Here is a 25,687-nt window from a genome sequence, read left to right as displayed (position 1 = left end):
TCATAACCCTGCATAGAAGGAATCTAGAAAACACAAAGTATAAAATGAAAGGTTGTTCAGAGAAAGTGTGATTCTGATATACTTGTCTAATAACTTCACCTAGGAGGGCTCTTAATGTTATGGTTGGTCCTATTGCCTCTTCTGATTCATAATTATCCTCTCCATCCTGTGGGTTCAGCTAATTTCTAGAGGGAAAAGTGGAGAGTCAGAGGAGTGTTGTGGTCACTCGTCCCTACAAGTTCACTGGTAGAGCAAATCTGTCCTCAATCCATTGTTTGGAAAAATAAATAGCATCCAAGGTCAGCTAAAGAAAATAGTTAACGTCCGCAATTTTGTTAACACATCCAGGAAATAGACTTGATACTGGCAGGCTCAATAAATGTGTACCACACATGACCTTCAAAACCATTGATCTCAGAGTTTATGAACAATACCCAACTGACCCCTTGGTCTATGTCCTTGGATTAAGAGAGCTTTCGATGAAGAGAGCTTGGATTAAGACAGCAGTGTGCTGCTGCCAATAAGAAACCCACTTAAAAAAAAAAAAAATATATATATATATATATTGAACCAGGTCATATGTGATCATTAATCACAGACTCTGCCCAGGACGACCATCATAAATGCTGCCTCTGCATAAAATCTCCTGCATGAAATTACATTGCCATCTTTCCAGGCTTCTATGAAAAACAGACCCATTTAGAGGAAAAAGAAAATAAAAAGACACAGAAGAAAGACACAAACAGGAAATGTGCTACCTTTTAAATTTCATCTTAGATTATTTTTTTGAATATTTTGAATGTCTTAAAATCATTTTTAAAAGTTATTTTGAGTTTCATCTAAAACCAAAAGGAACTGTTCACATGCCGGCACGGTATCTCGGAGCCCTGTTTGGTGGTCGTACCAAGCACAGCACTTTAATGTTGTAGTTCACGTTTTGATATTTCTCTGTTACCGTATATGTCTTCTTAGGGCAATGCCACATTTTGCAGGACTGGAAACTTGTACAAAACGACAAAACCAACATTAAGCCCCGGGTCTGGGACCCTAAGGTTCACTGATATCACAGTAAGCCAGCGTGGACCCACCAATGTGACATTTGGAGACAAATGATCTTTCTTCTCCCATGTTTATTGTTTTTAAAATGACATCAAATTATACAGGCTTGCATAAAATTCCAATAATATGGAATTGTTAAAATAAAAATTGAAAGGCCCTTTTATTGCCATTCATGTCCTCCTGAGGAGTTTATTGCTCTCAGTGCTCAGTCTGTGAGATGCACCCATTTTTTAAATAGTGCTTCCCAACAGTTATTTAAAACTTATTTTCTTCCTAGACCCTTGGGTGCATATTTTCTTTCAAGCATCTCAATATTAGGTACAGTCAGCTCTTGATTATCAAGAGCTGTTGTTCCAGTGTTGGGATCCCCAGTCCTTCCCTATCTCCTTGTCTCCTTGACCTATTCCTACCATAAATAATGGTAAAATGGGCAACTCGCATCAGACCCAAGTCAAATCCCTCTTGAGCTATTTAGAACCTGCATGCCAGTGGACCAACTACTTGATTATTTTGAGCTTCTGTATCTGAAAATCCGGTCAATAGTGAAGACCAGCAGAGAGACTTGGGAGGATTCAGTGAAGGTGCGTTGAAACAGCTGGGCGGTCCTGGGTATCACCCGGCGTTAACATGGCACCACCAAGCCAACCGCAGCGTCATGGGCTTTACTGGCTTCATCTTCATTTTCATCCAGCGACAACAAAAGAGAGGTTATAAAAATTAAATACAGTTTTTATTACTTATTAGTAGCTTGGCAGTGACATTTGGTGTGTCCTTTGGGAATCCGGCTTTTAAGTGGCCTCCAAGAATACCAGCTGGCAAGCGATCCCAAGCTCACCAGACAGAGACCCATGCAGCAAATTATGCCTGCTTACGGAATTGGTGTCAAGTGCAGCAGTAACCCAGGGACGGAGTGGGAGTTAAGGAGCCCCGGGCAGTGTGCACGTGGGACAGAAGAATCACGAGGAATCTGGGGACACACTGTTCATGAGTCCTTTCTCTCTGCCTTATCAGGCTTCCCGTAGTTGCAAGGATCAGAACAGAGATTTGGACCAGGGCCTTGGTGGATGGAAGATAGCTGGAGCCAATTCACCCAGCGAGACAGACACAGGGTAAGTCCATGTGGCCAGTTGCTGCAGCTTGCCAGTTGGCCTGCTGGGGAGCTGTGGCTCTATGTGTGCTCCTCAGGCAGGGGACACACAGGACAGAATGGTGCCCTCCCATCCCTTCCCGCCCAAGTCAGTGCCCCTGGACTCCCCGGTCTTTGAGCTACCTCTGCCTTTGTTTATTTTTCCCCCCTATCCTTCCTATTTATTTCTCTTATTTTCTACAGCAGAATAGAATGTCCTTAGGTCACGAAGAGACACTTGATGCAGGATCTACACTTATGGAGGTCCACAGAGCGGGCAGATGGACGTGGCTTTGCAGATCAGGAATGTGAACCAGAAGCTCAGAGGACACATGGCTTCCTCAGAGGCCTGAGTGTAGTAAGTGTTGACGCAACTAGAGGCCAGGCCTTCCCGCCTGCCTCCAACCTTCTCCATACAGCAGCTGCGCCAGGAAGCTGGCCACAACCTCCCCTGCCTGGAAACAGAGGGCTCTGGTCCCGCTACCTCCTGCTACCACACAGAAACGGAAGCCGCGGGGTTCTCTAGTCAAAGGAAACCTTGAAAGCCACGCGACGAGTTGACACTACTATATAAACGCCTCGTAACGCAGTGTTTCAGATCGTGTCCTGGGATAAAAGTGCTCATATTTGAGAGAATCTGGGAAACTGGAAAGGTAGAGAATCTGAGAGGAAGCATCCACAATGCGTGGCTGATTTGACCCCTTGACCTAGGATTGCTGAAATAGTTAGCATGTGACAGGTTCCTGAGCTTGACGCAGTCTAGCTGTGACACCCAGTTCTGAATGTCGTCATGTTTAAAAATGCATTGCAATCCAGCCTCTCAACATCCATAACAACCTAAGCAAATCTATGCACAAGGGAGAACGTAGTGACCTATTTCATTAATGGACTTGCACACTTCTGAGTCCAAGCGGAGTCCAGGGAGGAACCTCCGGGTTCCTGTTTTCCCCGGGCCTGCCTCTGGGGGCGCTGTGTTGAGACAGTTACCAGCAACTGCAATTAATGGGGGAAACACAGTAGCATTTCACCAGAGAAATGAAAAGTCGGACCCCACTTGTGTACAATGAATCAAAATGCTTTCTGTAAAGATAAAAATAAATAAATAAATAGAAGAAAGAAGGGCTGAGCAGGTAAAGGAAACCCAGGCAGAAGGAAATGAAGTGACTGATAACAGAGAGCAGAGCATCACACTCTCACACACACACACACACACACACACACACTCACACTACCAAAGCAAAACCAAATCAGCTGCTAAATCAAAGTCCTGTGCTGTCACATTTGTGACCAACTAGGAATGTGGGCCTGTATTAGAAGGAGCCTCCTTTCTCTACAGAGGCAGTGCCTCCATTCACTAGCCTTGGATTGGAGGATTGCTTATTTTCACCTTCCAGGTGGTACAGCATCCTGGCAGAGGGAGCCCCACATCAATAGTGTTCCTCTACCCCGAGGCCTCCATCCTCATCATATCCACCATTTTGCAAGAGGAGATAAACTGGGATTTCTACTCAGGACGTTGAAGCCCTTTACAATTAAATCAGTTCTATTACAAGAGAAAAAACGGCCCTTTTGTAGTTGGTTGGAAACCACGTCACCTTTTTTACAGGGAACATCCTGAGGGTGCTCTCAGGGAGGATTCCTTGTCCCTGAGGGCCTCGACCTTGAGAAGCGAGTCGGGGAGGCCAGGGTTCAGTGGAGGCGGCAGGAGGCTGCTCCGGCCTCAGCTCCTCCTGGCTTCCTCTCCCTGGTACATGGTTGCCCTCAGGGTCTTCCCTGTGCCTCTCTGTCCCACAGCAAGCCACAGGCCTCTTCTGCTCACAAAGGAAACACTCTGGGTAACCACAAGGAGTCGGCCTGTGTGTTGTGGGGCCTGGCTACGCAGCTCTGACGTCAGGACAGGGGGCGTTTGGGTTTTGTTTTTGTTTTGTTGTTGTTTTAAAGTTCTCTATTTTTAATTGTCAAATGATAACTGTATACATTTATGGAGTAAAGAGTAATATTTTTATATGCATTTACAGTGTGGAGCCCTTAGATTGGGCTACTGAACAGACACACCACCTCACATTCTCATCCCTTTTTGTGATAATAACATAGAAAGTCTGTTCTTTCAGCAAGTTGGAAATGTAGTCCGTCATCATTGATGGTAGCTGCACGGTGGTCACTGAAGTTCCTTCCTGTGTCTCATGGAAACCTTGCACCCCTGGATCGACACGGGCCTGCTCTCCCTCCACAGCCCACCCCAGCTCCCCGGCATGAGTGCACGTTCCTAGCCACAATCTCTCCTTCAGGGTCTAGACTCTCCCTTTCAGGGATGCCTCTGATTTTCTCCTCAGGTGCTTCAAATGACCAAATCGGGCTCCTTAGGATCTGGGACTGCCCCCACCTTATTGAAATCAACTGATCTAATCACATCTCAAAGGACCTCCACAGCAACACCTAAATTAGGGTGTGATTGAACAACCAGACACTGTAGCTCAGCCACACTGACACAGCAGAAGACCACCCTGGATGTGCGTATGGGCCCTCCTCTGAGACCTTCACACGTTCGTGCATTGAGACCTCACAACCACTCCACGAGGAAACAGAGGCGTGGGATGGTAGAATAGATAGCATAATAAGCGAGTGCTGAGTCAGTATTTCAGCCCTGCTGATCTGGTTCCAGAAACCGCACCAACTCCGGCTTTACTGATTACCTTTGCCCGCGAGCTTCTCAGGTGCCTTGAAAAAATACTGTCTCTAATGCTCCAAGATACTTACACCAAATGGAAAAACGCTTTTCCTATCACAGTTCCTCTCACGCTATTCTTTTGCTTGTGATGTTATTTTTCTGTAAGGCAGTGATATTTCTGAGAAACAGGGTTATAATTACCCTCATAAAGAGTGACAAGGGCTCTGGATTAATTTGCATATCTAGAACTAAGTAATTTTGTTGAAGCTTCAATGACTCCATCCGAACACAGCTTCTGTATTATAGATCTATTTTAAAACCTATTTTATAGATGGGGCAACTAAAGCTTCTCAGTTGACAGACAGACCTGGTGACAAAGTCTTCCTAAGGGGACTGACCGACAGGCAGATTGAGAATCCTCCATTCACGCACCAAGAAGCCCCTGTGTCAGTCGAAGCCTCTGTTGGGCGGACCTGGAATGGGTGGTGGAGACAAGCAGAGCTTGAGGCGGGAGCAGATGAGGACAAGGTCATAAATAGTCTGGAGATTATTCGGAGCGTAATCATTTCGTAGGGAATTTCCCCCATGTGTAATCACAGAGGACAGCGAGCCTTTCTTGCTGTCAGGGCTTCGTGGTGGTCTGAGGGGAACGTTGCCTGTCGTGTTTTCCCAAGCTGTCGGGGTGTGAGGACGCGGGCTGTACTCACTGCCCCGCTGACCTTCGGGAGCCCACAAGGACAAGGCCTGAGCAGGCAGGTGTGAGCCTTCCTGGGTGCTTGCCAACCAGGGGCTCTGCCGGGCCCACGTGGGCTGGAATCCCGCAGCCTCCAGCGTGCTGACCCGGAGCAGCGCAGCTGGGGCTGTTGGCAAGCTGCCCCCCAGAACCGTCACCTGGAAGACGGCGGCCTCCCCTCCCGGGCCCTCCTCTCCTGCTCCCGATTGCTGCTCCCGGAGGTGGGCACGCAGAGCAAAGCTCCGAAAGGAAAGTGCAGTTGACCAGCCTGCCTTCTCCACCCGCCAGCCGCCGCCTCCCCTGCCCCTAGCCCTCCGCTTTGCTGCGCTTTCCGACGTTTCTTAAATCATTAAATATCTGACGGCCACAAAAAGACCGGGACAGAGAGCTATGAAAGTGCCGCCGGCAGAGACGGTCCAGATGCGAGCGGCCGGCCCTGTTTGCTCCAGATGGTTCAGAAGATGCGCTCCAGTCCGCTAGAGCCTCGGCCAAGCTGGCGCCCCAGTTGGGCTGCCTGGACAGATAGATGGCGACTGCGAGGGCACCGCGCTGTCCCCGCCTGGCGCTCTGTGCTTGGACCACCGACCCTCCAGCCTGCAGGTCTGCCTAACCGTCGTCTCCCCGACGGCGGGGATGCCTGGTATCGCACCAGTTGACACCCCAGGGTCCGGTCCCCTTGCTGGTGACGGTATTACTCCGACTTGAGGTCTCGGGCTCCCAGGATCGGTGCGCACACACCAGCGCCCTCCATCCTCCCGGGGCCCCTGTTCTGTTCTCCCTGCTTCGCTGTTTCAAGCAGCCGGACACAGCCCACCATCCATGGCTTCCTGGAGACACAGGCTTGAGCGTCCGAGGGTGATGGCCTCCGGGTGGAAGGCTGGACCGCCCGGCGCGCGGGGCAGTGCGACGCAGCCAGATGGCGCACCCTCCTGGGGACGGAGCCCGTGTCTCCCCGGAGCCGCGCCCGCAGCCCCTGGGCTCCTGTGCGCGGGGCGCCCCTGCCCACCGTGCCTGCCGTGCGGTCCGCAGCCTCTGCGAGGACATCCCCCCCCCCCCCCCCCCGCTGTCCTCCACAGGACTGGTGGTTACCACGGTCCTACCGTTTTGCCGACCTGCAAAGATGCCACTTCTTGTTCGCTTATTTTCATGCCCCTAATTGGCAGTGAGCTGAACGGTTTCATGAGCTTACTTGGTGATTTCCATCTCCGGCAGTCTGAGTTGTCGCTCTTCCTATTGGGTTTTTGTTTTCCCTAAGTGTAGAATTTCTTTACTATGTCAGGGTATCGATTCCTGTTATTTGTTTATAGGCGCCACGATATTTACTCCCATTTGTAGTTTATGTGTCTTGTACCAAAAAGAAATTTTAAAGTTTAATGTAATGGAGCATATCAGGTTTTTAAATGTATATATTTTTTCTTTAATCTCATTTATGTACATGCATATATAACGAATGTGAAAATATTCCAAGAAGGGTTTCATAAGCTTCAACAGATTGAGGCTCACAGCACAAAAATGATTGACAGCCCCTGTTTAGAAGCTGGTTGAGAGAAAAGCCCTCATTGGAGAGAGAAAGACTGAGCCCTGGATCCAGCCATGCTTGAAGCTACACTTTTTAGTCAGTAAACCAATAAATTATTTTTAATTATGATTATTAGTGCATATTAATTATACAAAAGAATGGTTTTGAGGATGAATATGATCAAAGTACATACGTGCATGCATGGAAATATCAATCTTTATTTCAGGGGTTGTACTATTCCGTTTTTTTAAATTTCTCCCTACTCAAATGTAATACAAGATTATGCTGATTTTTATTTTTTTTCTTACTGATTTTGTGATCATTTTTTATAATTTTGCTGTTTATATTTAGTTCTTTACTTTAACTGGACTTTATTTTAATGAATGGTGGAAGAAGGAGACCTGATATTCTCTTTCTCCACGTGAACAACCAGTGGGCCCGGGGCCAGTGATTCCCCATGCACCTGAGACTCTAAGTCCTTTCTACTTTCTCTTTTTTTGTACCACTAGTGTATTTTTCTTTCCCTGAACTGTGATATTGACAATTGCAGTTTTTTAGCAAGTCTTGATGTTTTCCACTTGAATTTTCTACTAAACTGAGTTCCATGCAGACCATATTAGTAGTCTAACAGAATGACACTGAATTCACAGATTAATTATGGAAGAATTCCCTTCTTTACAGTGATGTTGATCCTTTCTCTCTCTACACTGGGTATACTTCTGCAATTTTTAGGCTTTTCCTTTTCACTATTAATGAAGTTTCATAATCTTTGCTATGAATCTGTACATCTATTTTGAAACTACTTCATACACTTCCAATTTTTTCTATTTAAAATTACATTTTAACTGTGTATTTTGGAGCCATGATGGGTTCAAGGGCATTTGCAAATCTAGCACAGAGAGCTCCAGTACTCCCGCCACCAGCTAGGAATGTCCCCAGGTCCACAGCAGAACCAGGAAGCCGACCTGAGTTTGGATGCCACCAGCATTGCATCTGCTCCTTCCCGGGTGTGACCGGTGTATGTCCAGCTCTGTGCGGTTCCAACATGTGTACACTGGTGTAAACGCTGCTCGATTCAGAACTTCCATTGTCAGGAAGATGGTTGTTGTCTCTTTATAGGTTCAGACTGTCCCCTACCCTGTTCCTACAACTGATAACCACTGTTGTGTTCTGCGTCTATAATCTTGCCATTTTGAGAAGGAGGTAAGCACATGTTGTCCTTCCTTATATGTGGGCTGACTGAGGTCAGCTTTTCTTCAACCAGACAAACGCTCAAAAATCCAGGACGCTCTTGGGTGTCACTGTTCCTTTTTTATTGCTGCATAGTACTCCATAAGAGATGGTGCCACAGTATTTCATGTCTTTGGGGGAAGCACAATCTGAAACTACAGAATGTCTTATTTCTTTAAGGTATTTTGTCATGTTAAATAGTTTGTTTTCAACTAGTGAGCAGAAAACCTCTTATGCAAGATGCCAACACCAGCAATCACTTGTACTCTCTCACCTACACTTAGGAACTGACTACCCCTACCATAGGGTGGGCATGCTCACTTTATTTCTCTTGTTTCTGCGTTGGTTTCCTAGTACCTGCCAACGGTGCTGGCAGGTGCCAGGTATTGTGCAGTACCCAGGGCGAGTCCTGGGCTGTGACATTTCTGTGCAAACGTGGCTCCCATGTCCTCAGCTCAGATGTCAGAGTGGGGATGAGGACGGTGAGCTGCAGGGGATTCGCCGCACCAACCAGAGCCCACCTTCACACAGACACCAAAGGCAGCGCATTCTCCGCGTCCCCCTCAGATTTCCTCTCCCAGCGGAACGTCTCCGCGGCATGGCTACAGTCCTGCTGTTCAAAGTCAAGCACTGAACTCAGGCTCCATTCTTCTGCCAACTCAATGCGGTATTGATTTTTTCCTTATTGTTTCCAAATATACTGTGCAGATAAATGAGTGGTGGACAGGATTTTTAAAGTGTGTCTAAGACTTTGGGGAAGATAAAAATCCAAATGTTTGGGTATTCACACATTGCTTATCCACTCTCTTTGGAAGCTGGTGGGAAACCATCCAAGAATCTTGTATTCTTGCCAACATTTCCTGCTCTAAGTTGGGTGAAAATAGCGTGTATTCCTACTTGAATAGTTACGTGTTTTCAATTTTAGTCATAGCCAAAACTGCCTCCACGAGCAATTTGGAGAAACAAACAGGTAAATCGAATTCAATTTGGAACCCCAGAAAGCGTGTGTGGGTGTCACGGACAGAGGTGTACTCCACCTGTGCCCCAAACGGCCCAGGTGGCCGAGGTGCATGCTCCGAGTGGGACCTGAAGCGGTGCTTCAAGAGTTTCGAGTTTCACTTTCATAATTTTTTTTGTTTTAAATCTGTGGGGATACTTAAGTTCCTGGTTTCTTTCATTGGAAAATTTTCATATTCTAGCTAATAGGTTTCTTCATCAAAAAAGCTTAGTGCCTTATAAACCTGAAAGAAGGCCTGAGGATGTAGCTCAGTGGTAGACACTTGCCTAGCATGTGCGAGGTCCTGAGTTCTAACCCCAACAGTGCAAAAATAAATAAATAAATATATTTTTAAGTACATTTAAAAATATTGAAAAAAAAAATCAGAAAATTCTTGGTAGTTCCTGACTTTTTCTGGGACCACACATGGTATGCAGAATTACCTCAAGGGGTTGCTTCCTCAGCACTGGGTGACGTGACTCTGGGAGGAGAGATCAGCAGCCTCGGGTTCTAGTCCCCTAAAGTTCGGTCACAAGTGATTTTCACAAAGTTCCCCAAAGGTCAACTGGGTATTACTGCTGATCCTCTGATCAGAAATATGCTGACCCCTAATCATCACAGAACATCACGTAAGGCTAGGCCATGGGCATCAGTGTCTATAAATAACCTGCAGGTGCTTGACGTGGTCTAGGCAGAAAGGATAGCAGGTACTTAGAGTAGCACCCGTTACTGAGTTCTCACTCCACAAGACCCTCAGCTGAGCCTTTATGAACATGACCTTATTCTGCACTTAGCTAATCCTAGGAGGCAAGACCGTGGTTGCTTCGTGTTGAAGATAAGTCGAAGACCATTCAGAGCTGCCGAGTGCGTCTCCCACAGCTGCAGAACCTGTGCAGGTAGGTGGAATAAGGTGGGACCGGAACGCAGGCTCAGGACCGGCTGCCAGAAACCATTTTTTCATGGAGTGAGGTCACGTTTTGGGATGGTGTCACGTCCTGACAGCCAGTGTACTCCAGAGCTGCTGCCCTGACCTTCGCATGCACTGGGTGCTTCCGGATGGCCTTTCACACAGCAATTCCTAGGGACACAAGCCCCTGGCCCCAGGCCTGAGTCCCTGCCCTACGGGTGGGATTGTAGAGTGGGAGGTTTGGGGAGATTCAGGAGGCCATGTCCACCCTCTGCTCTCTATCCAAACCCTCCGGTTCACACTGTCGGGTCCAGTGGAATGTGCTCTTCCCGAATGACTCCTGTCACTCAAAGCCTGAGCTCCAGGGGGCAGCGTGAGAGGACCTCTCAGTGCTCACGGGAATAATCAAAAACGACTCTGACTGACTTTATTTTTAAAACAAAATATGCATTTCTGAGACTTTATTGCTTTAAATATGTTTTCCAAAAAAGTTTCAGCAATTTCTAAAATTAAAATATGTGTCAATTCTTCAAATTTTGGTTACATTTTGAACTTAGGAACATAGAATAATTTATGAAGTATTTGTGTGCCTTTGCATTTGTCTCAGGGATGACATCCAGGAGAATCTGCTCATGATGGTCAAATCTTTATTTAGGTTTGGACACTACCATGTCACCTTCCCAAAATCTGAACAATGGATTAATTATTACATCTGAGAATGATGAGGAGGGTAATTGTGCTGAAAATTTAAGCACATGGCATCTATCAGTGTATCAATAACAACCATCATTCTCAGATCTGTGGGATTCCAGGCCTGGCCAGCTCTCCATTATTACTTAAATCCTTCAGACCAATAGGCCAGCAGACAAACGCCACTTAATTCACCCTTTGTTCGAATGGGACTATCTTTCTCCTCCTTAGACCAAACAGCACCTTCTCCTTCTTTAGGCCAAAATTCTGAAGTCAACCAACATTCAAATGCCTCTTGACAAAAACTGATTGGATATCATTGTAATTTTGATAATATAAATACATTTCATGCTTAGAATACCCATTGGTTACCAGTGAGAGAAAGTTACCTTCATGCTACTTTGTATGATTTCTATGCGGTTCCTAATTTTAACCAGGACATGCAGAATCACTTAGCGCAAGCTAAGCTGAATTTAGTTAAGATGCTAAAAATCATCTGGGCACAAAACCAAAGCTCTGTGTTTGGTTGACATTGGTCATGAGCTTCATATGCTCTGCAGTCTTTTAAGGGATTTGTATCACAGGCTTTCTCCATGGTGACCTTCCCCAGAAACACACTTACTGAAGATGTTGGCCTCTGCGAGGAAGAACGATGCTGACCCTCCACTGCTCCTGAGAGGCGCTCTCCTCAGCTGTAGGCGCCACGTTTCCTTATCCACGCACACCCTACCACAGACAGCCTTCTTCCAGTTACGCAGAGAGCGCTCCTGGGGGCACAGAACTGAGGGGCCTCTCTCCCTGGCCTCCCCCTCGCCCATCCCTGCAGTGCCGTGTGGCCAGTGGGAGCCTAACTGGCCACCTCTGGCTAAGTGCGGCTTTCCTGGCAGCTCACAGGTGGCAGCACGTGCTGAGCCAGATCAGCTTGCTTCAAAACGTGCCCGGCAATTCCAGGGTATGTAAGAAGGTCCTAGTCTGTCTTTGCTCCATTTCTTTCTGGTTTTGCTCTTATTCTTTTTGATCTGGAAGAAAAATGTTAAATGGGAATATAGGCATATTATTTTAAACCGCCACAGGTGACTCTGAAAGAAAGATAGTTTGAAATTATAATATTGTAATCGTCTCAACATTAATATGTCAGGGATGCTCAAAGGAGACTCCTGGTTAAAATGTTGAAGGAAATTCTTTAGAAGATCAACCTCACACACATATCAAGAGGCGAATTCTGAGCAATGCTTTGCTGATTTTCCTCTACGTGGTGCGATCAGCCTGTTCTCAGGCAGGAAAGTCTGGTGTATCAAAATGTTGAAACCTGAAAATGATAAAGAAGTCCCAAATGTGTTAAAAAGAACCTGAGAAAAAACTGTTCAAACAACTAAACAAGATAGAAGCCAATGTCTAAAACTAGGTATGTTATGTGAATGTAATGGCAAATTGAAATTATTAAATCAAAAATAAATTTATAAAAAGAAGACATTCAATTTCTAAAAGATTTTGAGAACATAAAAATGAAATATTTCCTGCTGTGTCATGCTTTGTAAAATACAAAATTCCATACCAGAAGTGGATCAGAAACTTTACAAAATTAAGCAACAAGTTTTCACCTAAATTTAATTTTTCCTCAATAATTGCTTTAAATGACTTTACTAATATTTAAATTTATATTCTATTGCTCATATATAACATCTCTTTTACAAAATGGTTAAATTGCAATATGCATAAATGATTAATGTGGTATTTTTAAAATGTTTTGCTATTTTTTAAAAAACTTTACTTTCAAATGATAAATAATAGTTGTACGTATTTGTGGGCAGTAATGTTTTGATAGGCTTACAATGTAGAATGCTTAAATAAGGCTAATTAACAAATCCATTACCAGCTTGTTTTTGTGGTGGAATGTTTAGATCTACTCTCTTGGCAGCTGAGATATGCAGCCCATGGTCATCTATTTCGTTGGCCACACTGGGCCACAGAGCCCTGAAGCTCACCCCGTCTCACACTGAGCTCCCCCTCTGAATGACAGCCCTCTTTCTCAGCCCACCTCCTCCCAAGCACATTACCTCTACTTCCGCAGGTTCAGCATTGGGGACTCCACCTGTGGGGTCAGGCAGTATTTGTTCCTCTGTGTCTGCTTCATTTCACTGAATGTAATGTTCTCCAGATCCATCCATGTGGCTCCACGCAGCAGTAGTTCACCTTTTTATGGTTGAATAGTATTCCACTGTGTGTATGTACCACTTTTCTTTATCCATTCATCTCTTTTTAAATTTTTTTTTAATTTATACACACTGCATTTTAATTCATTGTACACAAACAGGGTACGGCATTTCGTTTCTTTGGTTTGCACAGTGCAGATTCATACCATTCGTGTAATCACACACATACATAGGGTAATGATGTCTGTCTCATTCCACCATCTTTCTGACCCTCCCCCCCCCCCATTTCCCTCTACATAATCTAAAGTCATCGCTTGATAGCTAATGGTCATGTAGATAGAGTCCCTATCTTGGCTTCTGTGACTGGTGCTGCAATAAACAGTGTTCAGCTGTCTCTTTGACAAACTGATTTTGTTTTGTTTGACTGTTTATCAGTGGAGGATTATTGAGTTGTGTGGTAATTGTACTTTGAATCTTCTTAGGACCTTCCCTTTTGCTTTTCATAATAGCTGTGTTAATTTACATCCTAGTCAACAGTGCACAAGAATGCTCTTTTCTGATGTGACGTCATAACTCATGGTGGCTTGAATCAGCATTTCTGATAGTGAGGTGGATATTTCTTCTGATACCTGTCAGTCATATGGTATGTCTTCTTTTGAAAGGTGAATATCCCTGGTCTTTTCCGCATCATTTGATTGGATTACTTATGTCTTTGCTATTGAGTTGGGTTATCCTTGTATGTCTTGGAGATTATCCCCGTGTCTAACGTATGATTTTCAAATATCTCCTCCCTACCTGTGGGCTGTTTCTGCACTCTAGGGTTTCCTTTGCTGTGCAGAAGACTTTTAGTTTGACACCATCCCATTTATTTAGTTTTGCTTTTGTTACCTGTGCTTGTGGGTCACATCCAGAACATCTGTGCCCGGATCCGTGTCATGGAGCATTTCCGCTCGCTCTCTTTTCTTCAGTAGCTCTACAATTCACGTCTTAATGTTTCACATTTTTAATCTACTTTTGAGTTTATTTTTTGTATAAAAATTTTTGTAAGGGTCTAATTTAATATCATCCTTCTGCGTGTGGATGTTCAGTTTTCCCAACACCATTTGTTGAAGAGACTATCTTTTCTCCACTGTGTGTTCTTGTCACTTTTGCACCAAATCTACAAACCACAAAAGCATAGTTTCCCTCCCCCACACAGTGCTTTCTAAACTGTTCTCCTGGTCAATAAGTCTGTTTCCATGCCAGTGCCTGTATGGTATCTTTCATGCACTTTCTTAAAATGCAAGACACATGCCAAACAAGGCCACATCACAATGGAGGAAGAGGATGTTTTAACACGAGTAGTGAACAAGACAAGGTCACCACCAACAGGAAGGTCGGTCTGCATGCTCGATGGCAGTCCATCCTCTGGAGTGTCGAAAGATTCACAACTTATGTCACAAACAAAAGTACACCATATACTAAGAACTCAGAGAAAACACAAGAAGGAGAAAAAAATAAAATGTGTCTGTGAAGTAATTCTATTTCTACATGATTGAATGAGCATAGTATAGTATTCTTGAGCATAAATGTGCTAAGTTACACTTCCCTTATTCTGTAAATAAATAATCTCCTCACTGTAGATAGTCATGGAATGGGGAGCCAAATATTTCAATCTGGCTCAAACAAAAAAGAAAATAACAAAAATTCTGGTAAATTAATCATACCGTTGTGTTCTTTTTCTCAGTCAGAATATCTATATCTATATCTACTTTGATATCTATTTATGTGAAGAGAGAGAGAGAGAGTTCATGTTATTCTACTGTTTCTTTCCTTGCAATGCATGCCAGTTGCCTATAATTTATAACACAAATTAATTGATCAGTTTCAATTCCTTCCAAACTAAAACAAACAGGGAGGGAAACTTGCCAAGTTCACAGTGGGCACCTGTCTCCAGTCAAACACTGAAAACAATTCATGGTTAAGCAACAGGTGCAAGAGATATAAAGAGAATGTGAGCATGAGGCAGGAGTACGTGCGTGTCAGTCGTTGGTGCTTGTTGGCCAGATTAAAAATCTTTGGTCTTACCAACAGGAGTTTCACTGCAAACACTCTCACTTGAGAGTGCAAATAAAACCTACCTCAGAAAATGACATTATTGTCTTATCAACCCGTTGTATGAGAAAGAAATTCTCCAAAGAAGGAAATCCCCAAGGAAGGGAAGTTTCCAGGGGAAATTGTCTTATTTCCTGGTGGAACCAAGAGAACTGAATGTTTGACATAAAATGCAAGCCTTTATGCCAACGGAAGCTTGTTGCCCTGAGCACAAGGCTGCTGTGGGGACTCTGTTGTTTAGTAAGGACACAAGAGCCACCCAGAGCAGGCACCAGCAGCACACCTACCTGAGGAGGCGAGATGGCCCCAGGCCTCCAGGGCATGACCCAAGAAAGGAGGAAAATGCAATGTGCAAGGAAAAGGTGTGGCCAAGAGCCAAGCAGCAGGTTCAAAGGAGGCATCAGCCTAAGGGGCAGGAGCCCTCAGCAGACAGCAGGAGGCAAGCCAAAGCTTCACGGCAACCCATTGGGTTCTGAGCACGGTGACTTTTGACCTCACACACGGGGGGCGAAGGAAATGACTGAGGTCACCGAGCTGATTCAGCTCACGCGATGAATGCATCCTCAATCCTGAATAAAATACACAAAGGCTGTGTGCAATGCACACCCACACACACGTCAGCAGTCACAGGTGAACAGCAGCCAAAGAGAAGGAATCCCAGGCCCCTTGAGACAGCGTCTGCGGCATCCTGGATTAATTATTTCTCCCCAGCCTCTACACGTTCTATGTATTATAGTGGAGGTGTGTTTAATGAACGAATGTGGAGAGCTTTCGTCTCTTCTGTTAAAATGTGCTCTGCAGTCCTGTGGGTCAGGAATGAACCGTTGTCCTTGAACACAGCGATGCCGAAGTAATGAAATTGATAACCAGAGCCCCTCAGAAAGCGGGCGCCCCCTTTCCAATAGTGACTGCTTTTACCAAGCAGAAAGGAACCCTCGTCAAATTGCCTGGGAAGGAGGGGTGCTGGAGAGGCATGAGGAGGCCCTGGAGCCAGAACCGCACGTCTCCGTGCGCCCGGTGCCACCCGCCACGATGGGCACTTGTGACGCGCGCCCCACGCTGTCTGTGAGCTGTCCCTCCGGGGACAAGACCTCGGGAGCCATACAAAACACACACGCGGGCCAGATTCGGGGGAAATCTGCTATAATCCAAGGAAAGCGTTTGGCCTGGCAGAAGAGCATTGCGGAGGTGGATTCTCCAATAAGCAGCTGGGGACGGAAGCGGGACCAGGCTTTTGGTGCTGAGGCCGGGTCGCACTCTGCAGAAGCACCGGGATCAGGAAGCCACCACCTAACCTGCCTACGAGCCGTCAGCACACTCTGGAATCCTCACTGATGTCGCTGAGCTCACTGTCCTTACAAACTCACCTCCGCCAAGTGAGCAGAATCTTCTCTTCCCTCTGTGGCCACCAAAGCACTGGGTCTGGCGGCGAGGGAGTCCGCCCTCCCTATTCAGCGCGGAGGTGCTACCCAGCTCCCGGGTCCTGTCTGTCTTTTTCCCCTTCTTTCCTTCCTTTTCCTTTTCTGTGCTCTCTCCTTCCCACCTCCCCACTTCTTCCTTATCTTCCTTTCATTTATATTTCCCTAGCTTTCTTCCATGCACTTGAGATTCCCCAGCAATCTGGAACCGGGGTTTGAGGAATGAGCCTCATCTGTGTGAAAGCACACAGCACAGTCCCCATGCTGGAGTGGCCCTGTGACCAAAGCCCAGCCCAGCTTCTCTTATGGCCATAGGTAGGAAAGGGGAGGGACTGACTCAGCATCCAATGAGCTGAGAAAGAAAGCAAAGAAAGTCATCACATCTTGGTTCACGTGTAAGGCATTAAGAAAAAAAAATTAAACAAACAAATAAGGATTATTTTTATAATGAATGCAATCTTCTTAAACTAATAGCCGGAGAAGAGCTATGATTGTTATATGTCGAAAAATCCCAAATGGCAAAATATAATTAAAGTTAGAACTGTTGAACAAATAAACCTGTTAAATACATAATATTACCAGGCAAAATAGCTATGTGTTTATCACGTTGCCACTGTGATTACGTTCACTGCGACTCTTCATGCATATATTAATATCCGGAAAACATTACAGAGGCTGAAACATAAATTGCAGAGCACTGAGCAGAGTTTCAACCAGAAAAAGCATGGTCAAAATGCTTGCTACTCAAAAAATAAAAATAAAAAGACTGCATTTAATGTTGCTACTAATTGTCTTACTGAGAAATAAAAGATTTTCATACCTTTGTGTATACCAGTCTTAGATGAAGAACCATTAAGTACCTCCATAAGGGTACCTGGTTAGAAGAGTCAGGAAATTATCCACTTCAGGTCTCCAGGATTGTAGAGCACAGAGATTATTCAATTTAACCTGAAAAGGGAAACATCAGGAAATGAACCCAGGTTACTATTCCTATGTAAATAGAAGACAAATACTTTTAAGTAATTTCACTTAATTTACAAAGATTATGAATAAACTATAATTAGGTGGATGTGGGTTAGGTGGGTGTGTTAGTTATTAAGAGTCAGGAGAGGTCAGGAAGAGAATTCCCTTGGGGTGAAACTCTATCTCCAAAAAAAAGCAAGAAGAGACTTTGAAATTATTTCTGAAGTCTTAATAAAATCAGTGCCAAAGATTACAAGAGGGGAAAAAAAAAGATTGCTTGTAATGAATAGCAAATGAGGGGGAGGTAGAGAAGAAACCCCAGTATCTGCAAGCACAAGCACATGATGAATCGTTATTCTGAGTTCAAAAAATACCTCCGACAAATTGTAGAAACAGGGATTGGAAAATTTTGAGAAAAATCATGAACCTTTAGAAACACCACCACCACCAGTAATAATTAAGACCTCTCCCCTTGAAAACTTTCCATTGTTAATTGGTTTACTTTTATTCTGACATCAGTTAATTTCTATAAGTTAATTTTCACCATTAGAATATCCAGGAAATATGGAAAGCCCAGAAACAGACACAATGGAGTCAATATATCCACCAAAGTAACCTGGTGGTTTGAGTGTTTGTCATGACTGAAAATGTCTAATCACAACACTAGCCAGTTTGGGGAGGTCACTTTTCACTCCAAGGGCTATATTTTCTTTTGAAATTATATAAAAGAATTAAATATTTTATAAAGTGGAATTAATGTGTCTTTCCTTGTGACTGAGTCATTACAAATGTTTTGCAAATTCAGTTTGCAATAAGCACCATGGGTAATCTTGGTTGATGCCTGCACTTATCTTATCCATGACACAGTGACCGTGACTGCCCCAACAAGTCCAATGTGACAGCAGTGTGCTCTCCGTTATGTGAAGTTCCATGTCTTACATTTGAACTTTCATCAAATCACTCCTTCCGGCAGGATCACTGAACACCTCCTGATATTTAGCAACTCATTATACCTCTATAAAAACCTAAGCCATGTTTTTTTTTTTAAATTAGTGCATATTAATTATATGGAGGAATGGGCTTCACTGTGGCATATTTGTACATACATGTAACGTATTTCCATCACACCAAACCCCATTAGCCTCTCTTGCCCTCCTCCCTGTCCCCATCTCCTTTCTCCTCTCTAATAGTGTCCCTTCTACTTAAAACTTAAATCACCTTGGAAGACATCACCAATCTGTTCTTGACATATTTGGGGTAAGAGGTGGTGAATCTGGGAGACTCTGGTGCAGCTGTTGGTTCCCACACCCCATGTGTACGTACACATCCAGGACACAGATCCTCACTCTCTTCCTCTCTAACTAAACAGCGACAAGTCATTGTTTGCTCCTGTCTTGGGTGAAGACTAAACTTCTAATGTGATCTGAAAGAGCCCCAACACCATCCTAGCCAGGCACAGCGTGGTGCTGTAGGATCGAGCCAACCTGAGTTCCCAAGTACTTCTCGCTGCTGATTCTCTTTGAATGCACACATGCTTCCTCTCCTCTTCAACTTGCCAGCTCCTGCATCCCCTGCTTCAAACCTCTTTGAAATATCCAGAAAGTCTTTGTGGAGGCCGGGAGCCCATTGAGGTGCCTTGTCAAGACTTTTGCAAGGTGATCACCACTTTGGAGTCTCTCCTGTGGGATCACAAGCTGCTTAAGGATGGAGACTTGAACAAGTCTCCAAATGCCCAGAACTCTCCACCTATCTGATACACAGTGGGAAGTCAAAATTCAATGGAGCCAAATAAATGACAGTGCAAGCAACCAAAGGAGGAGAAAGGAGTGACTGTTGTAGAATTGTCCTGTGTCACTCATGTCAAAAACCAATCTCTTCTTGTGTTTTTCTGCCTGTAAAATATCTCCAAACTCTCTTTCCCATATTGCCCACATACTGCATCAGACATCTTGTTGAGCACGATTTTGCAGGATCTGTAGTTCTGAGAGATTCTAAAGATTTGTCTAAATGCAAACAGATCATTAGCTAGTCAGAAGTAGGCTAAACAACAACACCTCACCTCATTTTCCCTCTATTGCACAGTGTGCCCTGTGCTTCACAACAGAGATCGTCAGGAATCAGGAGTGGGGAATCCAAAGCACCTCCCCAGAACAGTCCTTTGGACATAGAGCAGTTCAGTTCACGGAGGTGCACTTAGCCTCAGAGCACAACCAGACAGACTGGTTCAGTTAACTGGGGGCTGGATTTTCAGGAAAGAGGAGGTAGAGCAATGCAGGACCTGCTGGAGGCAGCCGGCATCCCAGGAAAGACTCTCCAGTCGAGTGAGCCACACAGACTTGTGGAGTTCCCTGTGGAACACGTGGGGTGCACAGAGGCCATCAGACCTGGTTTCACTTTATCAACAAAGAATGAGTTCAGGCTTGGAGCAAAACCCCCGGCCAGATCACTTGGCTGCTGTCACAAAGAGGCCATGCAAGCTCAGGCCGTGGCTGAGAAGGTGGTTTGAAGTCTTTCCAAGGCGTTGGCAGTTTCTTACAAGCCCTATCCACAGAGGTATGGAAGGAAAGTCCTGTGAGGTCACTCAGTGCAGACAGCCTCAAGTATTTTCAGCCATTCTTTGAAGATAGGACCAAAACTCCCAGCTCCCTTTTACAGGGTACCAAAGCCCAGGGACTGGGTGAACATGCTCTTCTCTCTGCAGAAATACCTGGGAGCAGTTGTTCTCTTCTCTTGGGAAAATGATTTCTTCTCATTTCCTTGATAAAATCCCTGTTTCCCACCTTTGGAGGAAAGACTCAAGTGTGACGTGGAGCTGCCAGGGCTCCCTGACCTTGAGGGAGCTTTGTCAACCCCACAGTTCTGTGCCCCAAGCATCCAGCCCCACGACGGACCTGGGAGGTAGGAACCAGCCTAATGCAAGATGATGCAAATCTGCTTCCTCCTGAGCTTCAGCTGCCAGAGCTTCCAGGGAGGACACTCCACCTGCTCACTAACTGCACGTCTTGCCCTGTCCACCCTGTTTATCTCCCTGGCCCTCAAGAATCTCACCCTTCAACTTATCCATGACGTTCTTCATCACTACAGTGTCAGGACTACAGTATTGTGAGTGTTGGAGGCAATTGACTGAAGATTATTCAGAGATGGGAGAGGTTTGAATGCAGACAATGGAGAGAAGCAAACAGATGTCCTTATGGGGCCACGGATGGATCCTGCAAGGCCCCTTATCAGAAAAGTATAAATAAAATAAATCAGAATTATTCTGCACTTACTATGTTTAGGCCCATAAACATTTTATTATCTGCCCATAAAACTACCTTGAAATATGTTCAGCATCAATTTCAGCTGAGGATAGTGTCTTAATGGACCGTAATATCCAGGATTAACATTACTTAAGGATCTAGGAACACTGAATTATTGTTCATCAGAATATGGATTAGAGATATTTGAACCATGTCATCCCTTCATCTTGTATCTCCTAATTGAAGTTAATTAAATTAAACCCATGTTTTGTCTCTCTACCTAGCCACAATACCAGAAAAAGGAAAACTAACCCCGACCGACTCCCTCATTTCCAAGAGCCTAATATGAAATATTGAAGTGTAGCAAACCCGCACGCAATGCCGTCAGCTATTTGGAGACTATGTGCTAGATAAATCTTGCAAATAAATGCATAAATAATATATTAATGCCCTGGGTCCCTCTTTCACCAGATTTATATAGCACAAAAGTGATATGGAGGACTGAAAGGAACTTTAATGTATGTAAATGCCTAAATTGGATAATTCAGGCACAAAAATATATTGTAGCTGGGTGCTTATTATTTTAAATTTATGCTTTATGCATTTCCATTGCATGAGTTAATATATTTCTTGGTTTCCACATTCTCGTATCTCCAATACCCTGTCTTTAAAGTATTATACAAAATATCAAGTGAGCATTAATCTATAAAGTTAAAACACTGTGTTTGTTTACACCAACCACCCCAAAGCAGATTTCCTTCTCATAATGAGGTGTTTCCTAACAGCACAGGAGAGTATTTTTAAATTGGCTCTGACAATCTTATTCCGAACCTGACTTCTCCCAGTCGCAGGCTGTCTGGATCCACACCGTGGACACCACTGTGAGCTCAGGGTGGAATTCTTCAAATTTCTTCTTATTTGATCTCAATGACCTAAGCTGCTGAAAATTTTCCTGGAGCTTGCAGTGGAGAATTATTGCTGATTTCTCTGGTTGGTGCACTCTATTTTCTCACTTAATAAGAAGGATGAGAGATGAAGCATCTTTGTTTAGCTCTACAATGGATGATTTTCCAGGCCCTTAGTGCATTCTGCTTGGAAAGAGAGGCCTGGAAATCATTTCTTGCTATATTTATAACTTGCTCTGTGTTTTCAGGGTTTTTTATTCAATACAGCTTTCAAGTTCAAATGTGTGAGCTCACTCCTCATTTTCCTGAGGCAAATATAGCAGCTTCCATTTTGGTCATTGAACCTGTTCTTCCTTTTTGCAGGCAATTGAGCAGGGGTCATGTTGATGACCATGTGGCCAGCATCTGACTAATGAAAAGCATGAACCCTTTCTAGTCACCAGGGTTTGAGAGTTTGTGCAATTGTCCCGAGACCTCTGGGCTCTAATTTCCTTACCTCTCTCTTTCTGCTTATTTTTCTGCAGGAATGGATGATCTTTTTGCATGATCACATCACATCTGGAAATTGTAGAGGTAATAGTGTTAGCATTGCTCCTCCCTCTAAGGAGCCCAGGTTGAGGCAACATGGCTGCAAATATGTAGGAGAAAAAATATTAGCTAGTGGTGTTTTTTGAGAAAGAGTGTTAGACTCCGGAGACTGATCTAGAATCCTGTCTGAAAGACATTTCAGTGACTAGCACATCAAATTTCATTTTGCTTCTGAATCCACATTGGATGATCAGTCTGTTTTATCTTCCTTTATCCTCAGTTTCTGTTCTACACACACCTGGCTCAGGTGTCTTTAGCGGACTCAGGAGTTTAGGTGCAGGCGGTGGAGAGTCTAGAAGGGCTCTTTTATCCAGGATTGTGGTTTACATTTATTTTATTGTGTCTATGCCTATGACTGCCTCTGCAGTAGACAACTCCCTAGTCCGTGCAAGAACACGAATGGTCCGGGCTGCGGCAAGAAACTAAGAGTCGGATAAAGAAGAGGTGCCGAGGCAGCGAGAATCCAGTGGCGAATGTGCCAATCACGGAACCCATCAGCAATTCCCCAGGTGAGGAGCAGTGAGGCAGAAACAGTGGGCTTGTTTTGGTGTCTGCGTTTCATAGTTAATTGAATCAAAATAACATGCAGGATATATTCCTTGCCCGAAGCTCACAGTTTCAATTCATCACAGAGATGGATAGTGACATATAAAGAGATGGAAATAAGGGAGCGGGGCAGGGGATGAGAGAGGGAGGAGACACAAGAGGCCCAAAGAAGTAGGAGGCGAGGGCAGGTGGGTCGCAGGATGCAGCTGTGAGCCGGAGCGCCTTCAGAACCCGTCGCTTGTGCCTGCACCGTTCAGATCACAGTGATTCCTGTCGCCGAGCCCGATCCTGCTGCAGTTTCCCCTCCATCCTCCCATTTCACTTTCCACTTCTGCCGCATGGAGCATATATCCTGTGTTGATTAATTATGTTTATGTAGGAGGCGGTGACGGCCCGTCAGAATTCCATTTAGGGGGCTTGTCATGAGCTCATCACCTGGCAGGTTTGTTCTTCTTTCCTCGAGTGTGAGCCAGGCAGATCCCTGATGCAGGGAGGCAGCTCCATGTCAATAACCAGGAGCAAAGACAAGCCCACGGGTGTCTCGGCAACGTGATTTGCAGGTAGCAGGGCAGGGAAAGGAGAATGTCAATTAAACGTGACCCAAGTGTGCTGCGTGTGTGTCCCAGGGTGGCTGGCATTGTGAATAATTGACACCCCTGTAAGGTGGATCACTGTAATTGTCCCCGTCACTGGGGAGAAATTGCCGTGCACCCTGGAAAGACTCATTCACACCCTGTGCCTTTGCTGCATACCTGGTACTTCCCGGGGTGCTGTGAGGACAATTGCTAATTATGCAGAAGAGCTCTTCTCTCTGATGAGATCCTGCACAATGCAGCAGAGCAGGTGAGACCAGGATGATATGTCCCCCAGAGTCCCCCACATTTTCTATGACACTTGGCAAAGGGCCAGACTCCTTTGGTCACCTGATCAACACTCTCAGAACTAAATAGAAAAGAGAAAGATGCAAAAGAGCGGGCATCCCACCAGCCATGATTAGGATGCCACCCACGCATTCAAGCCAGGAGAGAGAACTTCCAATGTGACCCTCCCACTACAATGGTAGAGAAAATGTCAACAAACCTCAGATTCCAAACAGGGCCTGTGTCCACCAGGTGCTAAAGCATGGATAATAAACATCTGGCAGAAGAGCCAAATATAAATGAACTAGAGTTGCTGTGTTGCAATATCTAAGGAAACTGTGCAATCGCCTCAAAAGGAAGCATAATGACAAAGGCATTCTGGGTCCTGGGAAGCTGGGTTAGTTTGGGAAGAACCCGGGAGAATAGCCTAGACATACCACGTGAGGAGACATGGACTAGGCGGCACTCCGTTCATCTGTCTGCCTGGTGCTGGGCAGACTGGTGGCAGGTAATTAAGAGCAGCCTGGGAGCCAGCCTGCCTGGCCTGCCGTGGAGCCATGGGTAACCTGTCACCACGTTTGTGGTATATGAACGGGGGGATATAAGAGCAAATGCCAACAAGTTTGCACAAGATTAAATATGACAATGTCTGCCAAAAAGTGAGGGAGTTCCTGCAGCATCAAATGGTCCACAGATCCACCTTCCATGCCCTGGTAACCAGATCCTGGTGGGATGTCGGGCTCCGTGGAAGCTCAAGGACTGCATTTATGCCCGAGGCAACCCTGACGGGGGTGGGAGAGGAGAGGGCAGAGCAGACGCTGAGCCGGTCCTCTGGAAGCCCTTGGTGACTGGACCTCGAGTCTCTGGATGCAGCACCCAACCAATCAAAACGCGCCAACGGGTGCAGGGTGGTAACTGGGGCCCATCGCACCTCCCCACTCTGGTGCCCGTTCCTAGAGTGCCAGGCCTGCTGGCCGCAGGATAAGGGCCCTGGGGCGGGAGCTTTGCGGAGTTGAACACCAGAGGTGCTTCAGAACTCATGATCAACACCAGGAGTGAAACTGGAAAACCAACCACTCAGGCCCCATAGGGCTCCTCCTGGCCATAGCCGTATCCACTCCTTTTCTCACTACGGTGCTGGCCACGGTGCCCACACTGCCCTCATTAGCTGACCTCAGGGTGGCTGTGCAGCCTTTGAGCCATGAACTCCTGCTGCATGGGACACATGGTTGACCCACCCAGAGTGACTTTTCTCTCATTGGTGGCCTTTTTCCGAATCCTTCCTTCCTGAGTGTGACCCTGCATTTCGGACCCTTCACCATCCATCACAGGAACTACTAGTGTCCAGGGTGCTGCCTGGACCTTGGTCCCCAAGGTACCCAGGGCAGAAGCCCCAGACTCCCCACCTGGCCCTGCCTCCCTCCTCTCTCACACCTGCCTTGCCCTGAGCCAGGACCCTGCTTTCAATCGCGTCCCTCCTGGTCCAGAACGCTTCCCCTAGTCATCCTTCAGATCTCAGCTTGGATAGCATTACTGCAGGGACTTTCCTGATTTTTAAACAATACTTCCCCTTGCCTACACTTCCTCAATTATAACACATTAGAGCCCATGTTCTTTAAATTACCTGTAAAAGACCATAGGGGTATTCCTGGCCTGGGTCCCCATTTGTGACACGGTCTAGTTGATGCTACACAAAGGTGCAGGGCAGAGGGAGTGAATCAGGCTGGACATGCCACCTGTGTTGTCATCCCTGAGATGGGACAGCTCCATCCAGAGGCTGTGCCTTCATTTAATTTGCACTGAGAGAATATTAAGGCCAGCAGAGTCCCTATTCCCTAAGAGCTCGTGAGCTTAATGAAGGAGAAACTGGCTATGTCATTGCCCCTGAATTTTCATCCTGTAACAGTGGCCAGAGTCTCAAGGTTGTTAAATGTATAAATTCTGTCCTTTAGCAAGTTCTAGAACTGTCCATGCACTGCAGTAGTCTCTAAC

The sequence above is a fragment of the Sciurus carolinensis genome, chromosome 7 (assembly GCF_902686445.1).
Source record: "Sciurus carolinensis chromosome 7, mSciCar1.2, whole genome shotgun sequence".
Classification (NCBI taxonomy): domain Eukaryota; kingdom Metazoa; phylum Chordata; class Mammalia; order Rodentia; family Sciuridae; genus Sciurus; species Sciurus carolinensis.
Note: the sequence above shows the minus strand (reverse complement) of the source record.